The sequence below is a fragment of the Varanus komodoensis genome, unplaced genomic scaffold (genome assembly GCF_004798865.1).
Source record: "Varanus komodoensis strain SLA01 unplaced genomic scaffold, ASM479886v1 scaffold19, whole genome shotgun sequence".
Classification (NCBI taxonomy): Eukaryota; Metazoa; Chordata; class Lepidosauria; order Squamata; family Varanidae; genus Varanus; species Varanus komodoensis.
This window is the reverse complement of record NW_025335550.1, coordinates 18,023,111-18,041,671: the sequence shown is the minus strand read 5'-3', so window position 1 is coordinate 18,041,671 and position 18,561 is coordinate 18,023,111. Positions and strand designations below refer to the sequence as shown.

The 18,561-nt window shown below is 39.2% G+C and overlaps 1 protein-coding gene across 1 annotated transcript in view; it reads left to right on the top strand.

Moving 5' to 3' along the window:
- ELAVL2 (ELAV like RNA binding protein 2) overlaps window positions 1-18,561 on the top strand; it is a 174,964-nt gene that overhangs the window by 44,027 nt on the left and 112,376 nt on the right. The window contains exon 2 of the mRNA XM_044427723.1: window positions 9,058-9,174. The gene's annotated coding sequence lies outside the window, so the exon portion shown is untranslated. The remainder of the gene's footprint in view (window positions 1-9,057; window positions 9,175-18,561) is intronic.

Below are 18,561 nucleotides of genomic sequence, written 5' to 3'. Positions count from 1 at the left end.
GCTAGCTGGAAAGGCAGGTTAACAGTAGATGTCTATTTTTAACCTTTTCTGTTCCTTTCACTCCTATAACAGTATGTGATATAAATTTCTAGCACTTCTAATCAGCAGACTTAGTTTTTTTTCTTCTTTTCCTTATATCATAGTTATTTGGGGCAAGGAAGTGTGCTTGTGGAAGTTTAGGCTTTCCTCTTGTGCAGATACCTTTTCCATAAAGATTTTTTGCACAAGCTTGACAAGAAGGGGGAAAGGAGCAAGTATGAAAGAATGGCTGATACACAGTTTTCCTATGTTTCACTATACATTTGCACGGAGCTACTGTACCATGGACACTGTTTTTTTAATATATATTTTGTGCATGGGAGAATTTAAAATGTTGGTGTGAAATTCATTATTCAAATCAAGCTTTAAATTGGGCTTGTGTTAGCTGTTTTCCATGGAACTGAATGCAGTCCATCGGCCATGGAAGGCAGTCTTCCAGGGAGTGCTGCTTTTTCTTTCTGCTTGGGGTGGTCCAAGCAATGGTAAACCTGGAAGGCCACAAAAAAGTTGGTGGGCTGGATCAGGCTTAGTGGGTCACAAATTATGCAGGCCGCCTCTGAAAGCAGGTCACAAAATAGTATCTGGGATTCAGGTGCAGAAAGGAGGCAGCAACATTCTTTTGTACTTAAAGCTGCTTAAGCAGAACTACCGTTGCACCTCCTGCATGGTCATATAAAATTGGAAATCCAAGCTGAGCATGGGAGCAAGAGGATAATGAATGTGCCGTGTGTCAACTAGGAGAAATGGAATCTTTATTTTTTTAGTGTAACTGGGAAAGGCAGATTGGCATCTTCTCTTGCCTGTTAACTGATTAAAACAGTAGTGGCTCAACTCTGCTAATGCGTACTGCTGAGACTTTGACTCATTGCCCTCAACCACTCCTACAGCCTTGCTTTTAGAGATATGAATCACAGAGGAGAGGTTATTGGCTTGGCAGTGAGCAAAAATGGAAATTACCATGTTGCAAAGAAAGAGAGCAGTCAGAGCGAATTTGAAAAGAAGGAAACATCCAATACAGAAACAGAGCTGATGAAAATGAGCTCACCACACCATCACAGTGACTCATGATAGTTCAGCCTTGCTCTGAACTATTATATAGAATATAACTTTTTGCCAGTTTGCTTGAGAAGAAGAAAAATGAATTCGGTGCCACATTCCAGGAGTAGTTATCACTGGGGGGAAAAGGGGGCCTCTTAACAGGTTCTTGTCCATGCAGCCTGTCTCCTGCAGTGATCAGGAAGCTGAATTCTGTGTGCTCCTGCACATTTGTGCATTTACTATTGTGCTGTGGTCTTTAGATTTGCAATGAGGTTGCTTCTAGTGTAGCATGGACACTTTTGTTCTGTTCCCGTGCAACTTGAGGCTTTCATATGGATCCCCTCTCAGGCATTTTCATGTGCTTTTTGTTGTTAGCTCTAAAGAAGAGTATGTTAGCATTGGTTAAATATGTTTAACACAAATCTTAAAATATGCATCAAGTTGTCAATCTAGGTAATGATATCCTCTTATGTTCTGCTTTGTTGTAGCCCCTTATTAAAACAGTGCTTTGAAGCTATAGCCATATAGGGAAGGAATTGGCTTTGTATGTTCTGTACTATCTCTCATCATGCTAAAATTTTGCATGTGTATAGGCTGGCTGGCTGGCTGGCTAATTTTTAAAAGTTCTGGTCAGAAAGTAAGGTTGATGATTTTACTTGTATTTTACATATGCTTGACTTTCTTTTGCAAATTAATATTTTCCTTTGCCTGCGACAGTTAAGTCTAAGTATGAAGCACGATTTATTTATAGGAGGAAAATGTTGAAAGAGTATAAAAGGTTCTTTGTAATGAAAAAAAAGCTGTTTTATCATTAACCCAGGGAAAAATATTATGAATGCAGAATTTAACTGAAAATTAAGTTTTGAGTTAAGGAAAGAATTCCAAGATTAGAAGTACTTAGTGGTTCTGATGGTTTGAGACAAACCAATATTTTGCATTAGATTTCTGACTAGCATAAGAGATCCTTTGCGTGAAATACATGCCGCTGCCCAGTTGTTCGCACAATACAATCATATGTGGAAGAATGCAGGAATTAGTTTTTGTAGCTTTTTGCAGAGTACAAATCTGGAAAATGTTGCCAGTACTTGAAGATCAGCCTATGCTAGTAACCCAGCAGGTATTGTTGTCAAATTGCAGGGACTCCAGCATCTAATGGATTACAACAGGGGCTAGGCTTCTATAACACCAGTCAAATTATACGGATAGAAAGCCACTGCAGACTTGCTATTCTGTGTTGCTTGGTATAGCTGGTTTACGCAAGCAGTACTGAGGTTTGGGTTGCCATTCGAAGCATGCATACTTGGAGTAAGCCCCATTGAACTCAGCAGGACTTCATTTTCAGTAAACATGCTTAGTTATGCATTGTCAGCAGTGAGGGAGTGGTGAGTTAAGAAGTACAAATATTTTTGGGACTCCAAATGCAGTATTTGATTAGTGAGAAATATATTTGTAAACACCTGCAGAGCTACTGTTTTAAAATGTTTTACAATTCTGTGTATTTAATTGCAAGAATCTATGATGCTCCAGGAAAGAGTTTAGCTGCTAGCATGTGGTCAGATTGATTTAAAGGTTTTGCATGAATGGCTATTAAAAGTTGCCTGATCATTTCTTTTAGAATATTTGTTATAAAGCTAATAGGCATTTTGACTCCCACAGTTCTGTCGTGATAGTGCTACTTTCCATTGAAGTGAATGATTCTGCAGCTTGCAGTAAAAACCTTCATGCTAATCAGTGTTTGTATTGTACAGGACTGCTGTGGAAGTAATTATGGCTTAGCAAATGGTTCCAATGAAAAATGTTTTAATTTATATCTTTAATTACACCTTCAAATTCAGTTGGCTCTTTCTTAGCCCTGAAGACATACTTAAAATAGATGGATGATTAGTGCTATGTCTCATGTCTTACAAATGAACATAAGCAAAAGACAGGTTTCTGTCCCAAAGAGCCTACAGTTAAAGGAACATAATGGGAAAGGGAGGTGAAAGAAAAGAGGGCCTGAATCTAATTATTTATCTTTCCAGTTGGTCCAGGACTGTTGACTTGCAGTCTGATTCCGATCATGTTTACCTGGGAGTAATTCTGCAAACATGTTAGAATTGTGGACTGTGTCATCTTTGACATCAACAGATTCTTAGGACATATGCTTAGTAGCAGCTCTTTCATGTTAGTGGCAAAAAGTGATGGTATTATCAGATGTCTAGGACTCTGGTAAATAGCTAGAATCTTTGGCTCTAAGTCGTCTTCAGATTTGGGTTACACACTGTTGAGGGTTTCTTTCCCTAGGGGTGTGATCTTAACCAGTTGCCTAGAATTAGTTGTGAAGAGCCCAGTGGACCAGACCAAAAGCCCATTGGGTCCAGCATATTCTTCCTGCCATGGGGAATCAGATGCCCATGAGAAGTCATAAAGCACCACTGAATGTGCTCTCCAACATCTTTCATTCATACACTTGCTACCTTTGATATTGATGGTTATAGCATGTACCTGTTATAACCATTAATAGTCCCATCCACCAAGAATTTGTCTAACCTTCTTTTCATGTGTTTCTACTTGGTAGCCATCATTGCATCTTATAGTAGTAAATACCATCATAATTTAATTATATACTGTTTGAAAAAAATCCTTCCCTGTATCCATCCTGAATTTTCCATTATTTGGCTTCATTGGGTGACCTCAATTTCTAGTATTTGAAAGGGGGGATATCTAGCCATTTTCTCCTCAGCATGAATACCCCCCCCCATATGCATTCCTTCTTGCTTGACTTCTTCAGGCAAATCAGTCCCAATATTGTAACTTTTCCTCATAGTGAGTTGGTCTACCCTCTTGATGGTTTTGGTTATGTCTGTCTACACTTTGTGCACTTCTGCAATATCCCTTTTAAAATGTAATGACTGCTATTTTTAGTCTGGTTATCCCATAGATTTGTGCAATATGGACAGTTTTATTTTCAATTTGTTAATGAATCCCCAACATGGATTTTGTCTTTCACTGCAATTCCACTTGACAAAACTGACACTGAAGTGCCCATCAGAATGCTTTTTTCTGGTCAGACAACATCAGCTCAGACCTCTTCAGTATATATACAAGTCTGGATTATTTTGCCCCAGTTTGCACATGCCTTTTTGCATTCAACCACAGTTACCATTTTAATACCTGTTCTTCAGTTTGGAGCTCTTCACAGTCCCATCCTGTTTTAACTGCCCTTGAATAATTTGGTTCTTACGGCTTACACTTAATTCTGGCTCAGTTTAAAAAGCATCGATTCCAATGCAGTTCCTTTTTGGAAACCACACTTTTTGCATACTTCCACTCCTCTGTTCTGTTTGTAACTGTCCCTTCATATGAAACAGGTGGTGTTTCAGGAGGTGGTACTTTGGAGATCCTGGCTTTCAGCCTTCAGCAGCCTAAAGTTGGCTTCCAGGCCTTTGCAGCTCCCCTAGGTCAGCAGTGCTGATGGGTAACTCAACCGCTGGCTGACTGCATCTCAGCACTATCTGCCATGCTGTCCAGGTGACACCTGTGTCCTCCACAACAGGCAGGCCATGATGTTGCCTGCATCTTGCTCATATAACTGCATCTCTTGACTGAAGCACTACTGCAAGTCCCCTTAGAAGAAGACCTTCAGCACACAAAGATCTAAAGGTATTCAAATCTTCCCCAAGGCCTTTTCTAAGGGATCATTTCCTGTTTTTCCCTCGGAAGAGTGGAAGTTTTTCCAGAAACTTTCCTTGTGTAAATCAGGTTAATTCATATAGGGTCATTTGACCTGGAAAAAAATTCAGGTTTTGGCAGAAAATGTTCTGATGCCTAAATATTCTAATTTAGCATGCTTGTTTTACATTAGTAAACAATTCTAAGTGTGCACTATGTTAATTTTTTGTTCTGGTACTGTATGGGTATTCAATCCAAAATGTTTGTGGAGAAATAAAGCACAGTTCGTAAGATATATAAATGGCATGTTAACATTTTTAATTGGAATACGTGTAAAAATTAAAGATCTTTCCAATGCAATACTTGACCATGTTAAATTTAAGCAAAAAGAAAACCTAGCTGACATACTAACTCATTTTAGCAATCTAAAGAAATGTCAAGTCATCTGTTTCGTTTCTGTTCAGCTTTGCATGGAGGAGTTGTGACTACCTTCAATTTCATGGTTACTACTTACTGTTTCCATTTCATATCAAGCTGTATATGTACTTCAGTGATGCATATGTATTCTCTTACATGGCTGCTAAGGATAATCACCTGGAAAACATGAATTGCAACTTTAAAACTGCCGTACTTAGCCTGATCTTGTATTTGTAATTGGCATCTATTCTTTATCAGTATATTTATAGTATGGAAAATTCTTCATAGGAGAACAAGTTTCTAAAAAAAAACCACAAAAAGTTTTCTGCCCAACTTCACTGCTTCAGAGTGATAGCCTCTTTCTGGAGACCCTTACTGTCTCTGCTAGCAGAGGAGTTGTCACACTGTGAATTAGAGTCCACAATCACATCCTTGAAATCTTCAGCCATTGTTCTCTTTGCCTTTCCTAGCTTCTCTTGATCAGTTACTTCAGCCTCATGGAAAGCTTTCCATGTGAGAGAGGAGGTCCTGGAACCAATAGAGGACTAGAACATCTTTCTAGAGAAATCATTGGACATGTTGGAGTGCACTGTACCAATGCATACCTTACGAGTACATCATTTCCGTCTTTCTCCTTAATTCAAGTTACATTGAGATTAGAAGGAAAGAATGTATTTTAGATTGAGGTGTAGTTTGCTGTTTTTCCTGAAAGTTTAGTCTTTTCAGTGGGGAAAGAGGTGCATTTCTAGGGCAACCTATTTTTAATTTCTACTTCAGTGTTGATTTCTAGTACATGAAAGTTGTAACTAACAGGAGAAATTCAATATGTGGCAGCAGGTCTGAGTATACACTTAATAAGCAGCAGCAACAAGTCTTGGCTTTCTAAATACATTTAATCAATTTATAGACTGTTTAATCATATCCTAAAAGAAGTCCCAGAGTAATTTACAAAATACAAATTTTATTTTATTTAAAATTATGTTTAAGCTGCCTTTATGGGTAATATCTCCCCTTTTGTATTAAAATATGAGACATCCACAGTTATAAAAGATAAACTTGCTTAGTTAAAATGTTTAAAATCTGAGAACCAATAATCAGTAGCAACGCAATTAAGTCAGGAAAGGCCTGGGTGAAAATGTAGAGCCAGAGATGAACAAGTTGTGGATCATCTGATGCTGTGGCTTAAAATTCCAATAATCTCTAGGGTATGATGCAAAGTTGCTCAAACCTGTGGTAGGTCTCTAGCTGGTGCCTAAAGCATGCCACCATTTGTGCCGCCAGCAAACCATGGGGGAGGCATTCTGCAGCGTAGGTTCCATCATGGAGAAATTCTTTAGATGGCAACACACCATACACCATACGCAATTATAGATGGTAGGCCTCTGCTGAGGAGCTGAGTGGTTGTATGGGTCTTTATCAGGGAACGGAGTTGGCCAGATGACCTGGTCCCAAGTTGTTCAGAATTTTATTTGCCTAAAATGAAATCTTGCACATGTCTTGGTAGCTAGTGCAGTTGCTTTCCTACCATTGTAATGTGTGTGTGGCCAGGTGCCCTGCCAGCATCCTGGGCATCACGTTCTATACCTGCTGCAGCATATGGGCCAGATATGAAAAGATCTGTTTCCAAACATGCTCACTCTCATCTGCATGTGACATCCTTTTTACAGGATGAGCCTGTTCTTATCCAGAGCGTTTACTTTGCTGCCAACAGTAATAAAATTTATTTGGATGGACAGCATCTGTTGGATAGGAGAAGCTTTTTCTTACATGCTATGAAAATGGTGACTCTGGAAATGGTGAAGTGTATTGCAGCCTTCCTTTCACTCCAGATGTGTTTAACTAAAATCCTCTTAGGTCTCAGCCAGCATGGTCAACTTTTTACAAGAAAAGGGCCCATTGCTGCACTGCAACAACCTTTGACCTCTCACTCTGTGGCAACTACCTTCTCTGTCTAACTTAACATACCATGTGCAGCACTGTAGAGGTGTTAAAATGCTTTTAACGCTTGAATCTGTAAAAAGTTACAATTGGCATTAAGCTTGAACTTGCCTGTTAAGACGTGAGGCAAAATCCTGCACAGTATTATGCTGTTACATGTTGCTCTGAGGAGCTATCGGTGGATTTAAAAGAACGTGCTTGAATAGGCTAATACCGAGTAAAGAGTCTATCTAGAAATGCTTATTCTGCAAACAGCTGTCTTAGTCAGATTTTCAGCTAGGAGGTTCATATGCAAGCTGCCATCCAAATCTTATGTAAAGCAACTTCCATTCCTGTCAATAGGATTTGATGAATTCTAGTAAAATATACTTTATTAGTATCACCCGTGTGGTATGCATCCTGTTTTATTATGATCTTCCATAGGTTATAACTGGCAGTCGTCTTCATGTATTTGGATTATATCTGCCTTTATACCTTAGCTTTTCAAATTATGTAGACTATGGAGTTAGTAAAGCTTTAAGCGGGAGCTTTCTATATAAATGGGTTATTTATAGTGAAACTTGAACTTTGGCCGAGGTGACCTCTGAGATGGGCTTAGTGCCTTATGAATGTAACCCCAGTGTGAGCTGAACCCTTTGCATGGTCTTAACCTCTAGTTCTTAAAAAATGAGATTGTAAGGATGAACAAATATGGTTAGTAGAGCAAAATTACATGCTTCAGTTTGTGATGTGGCTTCTGGGTGTAACTGCTGGTGTTAGAAACATCTTGCTGGCTTTGCTTAATAGGAAACTATGCATAAGGCATTCTTTGTGGGAAGCATCTAGTCTGCTACACTTAATCAGTTAGACAAGAATTTCTTTAGCAGAGGCATCATAGATCACTGAACATTTCTTTAAATGTATTGACTCTATTCTCCCCTTGCTTGGGGCTCTCAAGAGTCTCCTTCCGAGGGAATGGATTGGGTTTGCATCTGTTTTAGCAGGGGTACAGCATCTGGTGTCCACAGACCCTTTAGTGGCCTCAGATAAAATTACCTTGAATTACTAGTATCTGAGTTCCTTGCTGCTGAAAACATCCATAGTGGAATGCAATAAAATGGCAATTTGATTTAACTCCCTCCCCTTCTGTTGAGAGGAATGTTTCTAGAAGTCAGACAACTTAAACTGTTACATTTGCAGGTTCTAGAGTTAAAATGGCTTTCTCAAGTAATCTTGCATAGCATCGCAGCCTAGCAATTCAGTCCTCTGTGTACATTAATTTTTAAGTGAGTGTGCACAGGTTGCTTATGTATGTGTGCTTCCTTGGCCAGGAGTATGTAGAATATGAACATGTAATCCTAAATTTCTAAACCAGTTTTGTCTTTAAACTGTGCTTATGCTTTTTGATGAATGTGATCTGAAGCTTCCTGTGGTTATCTCCAGCCCAGCAAAAACCATTGAAATGCTTGCCGTGGTGCTTATGCTAGGCATAGGTACAAGAACATTTCCTGAAATTGTGTTAGTGCCGCCTCAAGATAACATCTTAGAATGACTTACTGATTAGAGTCTGCCAGAAGGGGTTCTAATTTCAGTGGTTTAAAGTTCTTTCTGATCTAAAGGAGAAACTGCAAATGCTGAGGGGAAGAAGACATTACATTTTGCCTGGATGCTTACTGCGGTGAGAGCAAACTAGGATTGTAAATTGAAAAGAATCTTAAAGTGATGGTTGTGTCGGAAGTGTTTTGACATGCAAGTGGCTAAACAAGCCAATCCTATCCTGCTTTCTTAGAAGCAGGTGAGGAATCTTCTAAGGATTTCCAACTTCATTTTGCAATTGCATAGTTTGCCACATAGTGGTGAATGGCAGAATTTCAAGGGGCAAATGGCAGAGTTCTGTACAGAAGGCTATATATGGTCTTGCTGCAACAACCATTTGAACACTCTTCTTGAAAAGGCAATCAGACTAATATTTTGATTTTTTTGTTCATTTATTAGCAAAACATCTTACATGCTCCAGTTGCAAGGCTGAGCAGGATATTTGAGGCTGACTTGCTTTTTCTGTATGTACCATTCACCTCCAGTCTTGAGTCTGCAAACGTAATCACTTAAAAGGTAGGAGAAAAGTACTGTCATTGTTTTCCTAACTTGAGTATTTTCTCCCAGAGTCTTAAATTCACAGCAGGCTTAAATTAACACTCTGCACTTGCTATTAATTTGCAGCTAACATGTTAGGCAGAAATAATGGATTCTCTTGCCAGTTCCTTGCAGTCTGGGTCAGTAGTGCCACCTTTTTGTAGCGTCCTAAGCAAGGACATACAAGCATTAGTATCTAGAACATTCCATTAGAGGTTACAGATACTTCTTTTTTAATGATCAACTACATTTATAGGGGACATGGGATGGGGGACAGAAATATTTGTAGCTATTATATATCATGATGACACCTTCATCGTGCTCACTTTCAGTTAACTTCTTTTAAAGAAGCATATTGGCAAAGAAGCTTGTGTGTGCATATATTGAACAGTAATGGATCTGTGTACTGTAATCAAGTAAAGCAGGACACTTACATTCAGCTGGCAAATATCCATATTTTGTTTTCACCTTACCCCAGTTTTGGATATTTCCCAAAGCAGAGTGGGTGTTACAGTCCTTCAAAGCTAGGCTGCTTATATCTAAAGTGAAATCAGGATCAAAGCCTGCAGTGGTTTTAGATGGTCTGCAAATGAAGGAGAGCCATGTGTTCAAATTTATAGAAATTTTCTGGCTACAATTTATTTGTTGAAATTTATATCCCATCTTTCTGCAGTTGATAGCTCCAGGAGATATGCAGGAAAACTGTACAATTAAAAAGATTTTTTTTAAAAAATCAGTGAAAACAACCAAAGTATAACTATAGAAATGGCAAGAACAAGTTAAAAAGCATCAGTCTGCTAAAACCCAGAATCACAAATTACAGAAAAAGCCATCTGAACAGGAAGGTCTTCCATGTGCTGCTGGAAAGCTAGTAGAGAAGAAGCTAAAAGGGCCTCTCTAGGAAGGAAGTTCCATAGTTTAGGAGGAGTATGGCCACTGAGAAGGACATCTTACACCCTCCCCAAACACAATCCAGATGTTGGTGAGGCATTAACACCTTGGCAGGTTTGTCAGTATAAGCAGTCCTTCAGGTAACCTTTGCGGCTTCTAAAGTCATCGCCACCTCTTTGAATTTTGCCTGGAAGCATGTTGGCAGCCAGTGAAGATTCTGTAGCAGAGCATTTGTGTACTCTAAGCTTCATTCCCATAGTTCATAGGTAGTTTGTTTCAACTAACCATAATTAAGTACTGTTTGTCAGGGGTTCCAGTGGAATGACAAGCTGTGCTGAACAAAATGGAAGCAAAATTATCAGATCTCTTGACTTTGATAAAGGGGAACCGGTAAAGGGTGGGGTGAGGGTGTGGGCCTGAGGCTTCTTCCTGTAACAGTAAAGCATTGTTTAGCTGTGTTCAAATGGAACGGTAATGTAAAATCAAATTCCAGGGAAAAAGTAAACAAATATATTAAGTCTGCTGTTGTAAAAGCAACCATAGTCTTTCAACTTCTTTAAGCTAACATATTTATCTGTGTACAGCACAGCTTTTTAAAGTGGTACATACTGTTTCTCTTGCTTACACCACGTCAGACTGAACATGTGCTGTTGCCGCGTGCCAGTCACTGTGAACTGTGAACTGAATATTTAATGTAGCAAATCTGTGCAGGTTCCTTCAGCAGTGGATTCCATAAGTTAAATGTGGGTTCCCTGGTGTGAAATGCTACTTTCTCATTTTCTTCCTGAAAATACTGCTCTTTCTTCGGTGAATCTGAGCTCTATATTGGAAGAATCTCTGTCTGCTCTCTCCATGTTAATTCATTATTTTTATATCTTGTCTTTTCCTTACAAGGAGCTCAAGGCAGCTTACATAGTTCTCCTTCTCAATTTAATGTTTACAACAATCCTGTGGGGTAGGTAGGGCTGAGGGTCTGTGACTGGCCCAAAGTCACCCAGCAAGCTATATGGCTAAGTGGGGACTAGAACCCAGATCTTCTGTGTCCCAGTACTGTGCACTGGCACCATAATTTAAAAAATAGATTATTCTAAACTAAAAAGCTCCAAACATGTTTACTTTGCCTTGTAGAGGAGGTGCTTCAAGATTATTTTAGTCACTGTTCTTGTTCTTTTTCAGCTTTTACCCTTTTTAAAAGTTCATTTGGTTGAGATGGGATAACCAAACTTGCATTGTATAAGTATGCCAAATGTGGCTACTCCATAGGTTTGCAATAAGGCATTACAGTTCTGCTGTTTTATTTTCAGTTTCCTGCCTAATAATGTCTAGCAAAGAATTTGCCTGTTGGGGAACTTGTTATTTGGTGGTCACATCCTGTTTAGATCAGCTGTTACTCCAAAACTCAATTTGGATTGGGAAAAAGCCAAGTTATTTTCTCCACCCACCCAGAGTAACAGTTAAGTTTATTTTCTGCCTAACCCAAATTTGGAAATAAGATAAGTTCCGCTTGCCTCACTTACTGGCCGGCATGATGGTGGTTCTCTGATGGCAAACAAATGGAAGCAGGAGAGGGTTCTTGAAGTAGATCTCTACAGTTTTCTTGAAGCCTGGTGCGCCTCATGACCTGATACGTGCCTGGGTGAATGATGGAGAGTTCCTTCCTGCTTTCTTTTGGTGACACTGGCTAGGCCTGTAAGTGGAGTGGGGTGCAGACTGACTGCATGCATGCAAAGTAAGAAATTGTTTCTTCAGCTTGGATTAAGAAGATCCTTGGTTCAGGGTCCATGCTCACCTTGCATTCTGGGGTACCAGTCTGTGTCATGCTCCGAGAATTGATATTTCCAAGAACGGCAAGTCTCTGAAATAGTGTTACCCATCAGTAGTATATCTCTTGACCTTAGTCCACTTGAACCAAATGTAATTTGTTACTGTTTCTGATTCATAATTTGTAGATCATTTTGGAGGTCTTCAGTCTGCTTGAGTTGTTACTACCCTAAATTTGGTGGCATCTGCAAGCATAGCTGCTTCACTGTCCACTTTTGATTGCAGATCACATAACATCAGTTCCATGTGGGACTCTGTTTCTTACTCTGACACTCTTTGTGAAAACCATGCATTTATTCCCGTTCTTTTTAATGTACTGTCATACCCTTTGGGAATAAGCCCATTTGCAAAACGTTGGGCCTAAGCAATGTTTATTAGGCTGCCTATTTGTGTGTGCTATATATGTCTGTTCTAGAATGTTCCATTGTGTGTGTGGCTAACAACACTTTAAAAAAAATACATTTCTTCAGAAAAATGTTCTTTGAGAATTAAACGATTTTCCATGTCAAAAGGAAAAGTGTGTGGGGAGGAACAAACGTATAGGTGTATGATTATTATATCGCTAGTTCTTCTCTGTGCTGTAATTTTTACCACTACCCACCACTTGCAAGAAACAGCTATTTGGGTAACCTTCAGAGTTTCCTTTCATATGTTTCCTGATGATGCAGCCATGGGGCAAATGTGGTGTAAATCAGTGCAATTTAAATTGGTGCTGGTGTGGAGACATCTTCGTGTCATCCTTTACAAACCTTAGCTATTTTCTTTTCTGGCTTGTGCAGTTGATGTCCCAAAGTTCTAACACCTAGTGCTGATATGCAGGGTGAATTAATATAAATGAAGTCTATTTAAACCAGTAAGTGAAATTTAAATCAAATTTCATATTGATTTTTTTATACTATTAATGAGCAAGGATGCATAGTTGATCACTTAGTTGTACTAATTTATAACTCAGAATATTTATCCTCTTGCATTTTTACAACCAGTCTTTTCATCTTTGTCACTCTCTCTATATTTTTTGCATACTTTGCTTTTAAAGGGAATGGCTTTTAAAATTTTAGGTCCATATAGGGTCTTATGAACAGTACCCATTTTTAAGCCAGCTGCACAGTGCTATATGTATGTTTCTTCTGGAATGTTCCATTGAGTTCATCACTGGCTCACTCCCAGATAAATTTTTATTCATTCACACATTTATAGGCCGCCTATAACTGCCAGAATTAGTATAGGATTGAAGCATTAATATGAGAATACAGGAATGCACATTGAACAGTTTTGTCCTTTCCCCCCAGTGTTGTTCGTTTCTGCTTCAATTTGTTTTGGTCAAGTCTGGCCCTCAACAAAACCCAAAATGCCTATAACTGAAAGGTCAAAGTGAGAAATGATGGTTACTACACTTAAGCATCTTTAAAAAACCGCAAACCTCTGCTTAGGGTGTCTTTCTGTCTTAACTAACGGTTGTACTTTGCTTGGACAAACTCCATCACCACCTAAACACAGAATAGTATCTTTGAACTTACAATTTGAGACAGAGACACTGAAAGTCCAGAACTTTAACTAGCAAAAGTTCTTAGCTAGGTTTGGACAGAACCATTTTCATGAGATGAAAACCTGAAATTTACGCCCATGTTAGATTGGTAGGCAACTGCATTTTTGTGAGACCCTATGTGTAGGTGCTATTTTTAAGCTTCAGTGAAATTTAGTATTTCTGATCTTTAAAAATAAAAAATAAAAAGGGCCTTTAATCCTTTATTTATATCCAGTAATACAGTTACTAGCATTCATGCTTGATTTGTTCTTCATTAGTATTGTCTGAGGCGTTGCAGAAACTCAATCCTGTTGGCTTTGTGCTTTAGTTTGCAGCTGATAAAGCAAGGAGGCAATTCTGTTTGGATGAATTGTGTTGCTTTACTTACAGTCTCTTAAAATGACTAGCCTGCCACCCCCCCCCCCCCTTTTTTTGGGTTTCTACTGCTGTTCTTGCTTCCATACAGGAATTGTGACAGGCTCCACCATACTACAGTGTTTTGAAATGTAAAATCCCACAGTGTGATGAAAATAAACACATAAACTAGCAGGGGTTTCTCAGTTCCACTCTTTGTGTATGTTTTCAGTGAATTTTTTCCAGATGCTTTTCAGCTTCTGTAGCTTGTAAAAATCCTTGCAAAAAGGGTAAGTTCTAAATTTCTTCATTGTAGTTACAGATCTTAATAAATTGTGGATGGGGTTAACAAGACTTTTTTTTGACATGCTTGTGTCTGAGCTTCAGCCTATATGTGTGTATATCCTATACAGGTAAGCTCTGCTTACATTAACTGAGAAATGAGCCAAGCTGTTCCTTAAAAATCAAGGAAACAGCTCTGCTTTTTTTCTATCACAAGCCTGATCATTAGCATCTCTGTCTCTGAGCTTCTGTATGCAACCCCCTTGTCCCTTTCTTTTAAACCATGGACAGAGCAGTCAAGCTGATAGCAGCAGGCAAATAGAGAAGATACACCCCTGGAAACGGCAGCTGGAAGTGAGAACACCCTCCTTTGCTGAAAGGCTTTTGTCTCTTTGGTTTTCTCTGGGGCAACCTTTGTGATAGCAGTTAAGTAGGAAGGGGGGTATATTCAGATTCAGTTTAAAATCCAAACTGGAAAAGAATGCAGACTCTGTAATATGCTTCTTTTTAAGGTGAGCCTGTTGAGTCCCTGTAGCTTATGGCATCTCTGCTTACAGTAAGCAGAAGGGATTCATAGATAATTTAGCTTCATTGTCTAAAATGGTGTCCTTTAGTGATAAGTCTCTTTTGCAAAACGAGGCAACCTTTTTATACCACACTGCAGCATGTGTGTTCCCGCTTTGCTTTTAGGAGCCAGAATGCAACTACCTGGTCAGTTTAGACATGCTTATATGCATCCTCCTATGTGCGTTTTAATAAGAATGGTATTTTCAGATTTCTGCATTTTCAAATATTACTGTTGGGTTGAGGGTTGGGGTGCTCCCATTAGCAGCACCTGGCTTTGGCAACATCATTAAGAGGGCAACAGGTTGGGGAAGGCAGGCACGAATAATATTATGAAACACTGGCAGAATTGAAATGAGGCATCTACAGTCAGTCTTTACCTTAGCTTTGCCGTATGATTTGTATCGCACAACTGCTAGCCCTGAAAGCTGTGCTTCAGGTTAAACCAGTAATTTATTATTGTATTTACATTGCATTTATATCATGCCTTTATTCCCTCTTGTGCGGAACCCAAGGTGCTTCTGCACTCCACTTTATCTTCTTGACAACCGGCTGGGCTGGGCTGAGCTGAGAAGGGGTGACTGGCCCGAAGTCACTGAGTGACCTTCATAGCCAAGTAGGGACTAGAACCCAGGCTTCCCTGGGCCCCAGTCCAGCATTCTAGCTACCTCACCAGCTCTCATTGTTGAACAGGATGGGCAAAGATACAGTAGAAGAATGGGAGTGTGTATGCTACTTAAGAGTGAATCTGTCTGCAGGTGCAGTATGTATGTTTGTTCTTTGGTTATGTAGATGTCTGGTGAAAATGTAGGCAGTAGCTGGAGTGATGTGGGAACACTGAGTTTTAGTGTCACATTCTTGTTTTTGGTTGGCAAATGTTATGTACGAGGGTATGTACAAACAACAGTTCGACTGTTGATGCTATTCATATGTAAAGGGTGCTTGTTTCAAAGTGAAAGTGCTCACTGCCTTAGACAAATCGTGTCTTTGCATGAGAAAAATGCGCATGCTTAACCCTAAATCAGATCCCAGCTACTCATGCTTATAGACGGAAATGAGCTCTTACTCAAGAGGAAGCTAGGTGGCAGCATTAGCAAGCCATGGCTAGTTCACTAGCACCCATTGACCTTTCTGAACTGATTCTCTTTAGATAAAGAAACACTTCCTTCAAAGGATGACATGTTGGGGACCCCATCAAAGCCTCCAAAAGACTGTCCTTCTTGCACTTTGGTACTTTAACTGCTCTGTGGGGTTAGCCTGCCATATAATGTCAAAACTGCACATTACGCTAATTACATAGCATGCAGCTGCCCCCTTTTGCTTTCTTAGAGAAAGTGCATGTATCGCTTGGATTGAAACCAGTGTTCAGTTGAGACCAGTTTAGATGGGAGCACTAAATCTCCCCTGTCATCCACATGCTTCTCAACATACACACATACACAGGGTATGTAAAAGAATATCTGCTGGTATCAATGGGTTTTTTAAAATGTTTAACCCCTCTGCATGGGAGTGAAGATTTTAGGAAACAAATGGCTTGAAGGATAGCAGAGTTTCATTCTGTACTTCGGTCTAAATCTGTGTTACGCACACTTAATATCTAGTAGGAAAATGAGAGGGGTTAGCTACACACCACTCACAAAACACCTGGCTGTTACAAGTGTAGGGTTGTTGAGCATAAATAGCAGTGATATGGTGTAGAAATTAAGTTTTTAAGATAACGCTTTTAAAGATATTAAAATTCTCTGGAAAATCTTCCATCTCAGAAATTTATAAGTCAAAATACTGACAATTGCAAATACAGTATTAAGCAAGCTTGTTTTAATATTCTGTAAGTGATTAACGATAACGGGTATGTGAGCGAATACATATATGACTCAGTTTAAAAAGGAGCTAATAAATCGTGACTGTGAAATTGAAGGGGTCCTGACAACCTTAGTGGAAGGATTGAACTCTCTTGAACTAGATAAGTGGGTGTCAGCATATTATGCACTTCTCTTTCAGTTGCTGAAATGAATTGGTGGCAAAATTTTCAGAACCTTTCTCCCTTAAATTAAGCAAATCAAAGTATATGTTAGCTTTAATTTTTTAAGTGTTCCAGTAACGCATTTTACATAATACAAATCAAAATCACATTAAGTATGTTTTAAATGGTCTCCTCAAATATTTCAAGTCATAGTTGTATCGGCACAGATAAGTAACATGGTGTATTTTTAGTTGTGTTATTTACTTAAATACATAAAATGAATATATTACAAATAGGGCAGGGAGAGTCCAATTGTAGCCCTCCAGCTATTTTGGAATATGGTTCTCATCAGCTCTAGCCAGCATAGCCAGTGATGAGTGATGATGGGAATTGTAGGCCAAAACATCTGGGAGGACCACAAGTTGTTCACCCCCTTCTCTATGACTTCAGAAACTTTTCTAATGCAAACACTTTTATGCAGTGACTCTATGCAAATTAACTTGCATTGAAGATTTTGGAAAAAAATCCCATTTCCTTTTTTTCTTTTTGAAATCTCACGTCACTGATGATTGTGCAACCAGAAGGTAGTTATAAATGCAAAGCAGTTATCTGCATGTAAGACTTTTAGTTAGTAGGATGGTTGATAGGAAATGAAAATTTTGGGAAATTAAGAAGTCTCAAAGCTGAGTAAGTATTTTGAGGTGCTGCTGTTCTTACAAGTCATGCAAAATCTGCAGTTTTTAAGCATTTTATTTGGAAGTGCCAGCAAACTGAGAAATGTCCCCCTTCTGATGCCTCTTCCACCAGGGATTAACGTGCCCATTGGCAGTCCAAGAGTCCAATAAGCACATTTGCTTCATTTGATAGTGGCAAGGCTTTTTCTGGCCAACAATGCTTTGTCTCCTTCAGAAGACCATCCTACATCGAACCATTTATGCTGTCTTCCCTTTTTGAGGAGGAAAGGAAAAGAAAGGGTATTTTGCCGTCCGTATGCATGGCTTTTGCAAAAGTACTAATGCTGCCTTGTCCTGCAAATGTGGGTGGAGAAGAAACTGTCTTCCAGCAGCAGGTCCTTTCCCATGTAGAAAAACAATACAAAGGCTTGCGGCGGGGGTGGGGGATATAGACAGTATATAATCCTTATTTCTAGTGTGTTTGTTATTTGTCTCTATTTCTGACACTTCAAAACAACTACTGACCCTCCATAGTACTATTTTTAATTGTTTATCATGTTCACTTGTTCATGTTTTAATTCAGAAAAACAATTACGTTTGTGTTTGTTGCATTCTTATGCTGCCCCATAGCCGGAGGTTCTCTGGGTGGCTCACAGTGCAATATATATAAAATACAGATAAAAATGGTAATAGCAAACAACCATAAAACATAATAAAATCAAAATACAATATAAATACAGCCATATAAATAGGAAACAGGAGGTAAGTAAACCAATATAACCAATAACAATAACCAGTAAAACCAGCAGCAAACCAATAAAACAATCTAAAAACAGATACTAATAAAAAGTGTTAACTTGGCACCAAAAACAAGATAAAGTGAGTGCCAATTGAACCTGCCTTGGAAGAGAATTCCAAAGGTGCAGTGGGACGACTGAGAAGGCCCTTTTCCTTGCCAACTCCCCTCTCATCTCAGTGGAAGTGAAGGGGGGGTTCACAAAGGAGGGCCTCCATTAATGACCTGAGTGGTCTGGTAGAGATCTATGGAGACAGGTGTTCCTTCAGATATTCCAGTCCCAAGCTGTTTAAGGCTTTATATGTTGGCATGAGCTCATTGAATTGGACCTGGGCAATGACAGGCAGCCAGTATAATTGGTGGAGGACTGGTGTGATGTGTTCTCTAGGTCCAGTCCTAGTTAGTAACTGCCCTTCTCTGTTTGGATCAATTGAAGAGTCTGGACCCTCTTCAAAGGCAGTGCCATGTAGAGTGCATTACAGTAATCCAGGAGAGA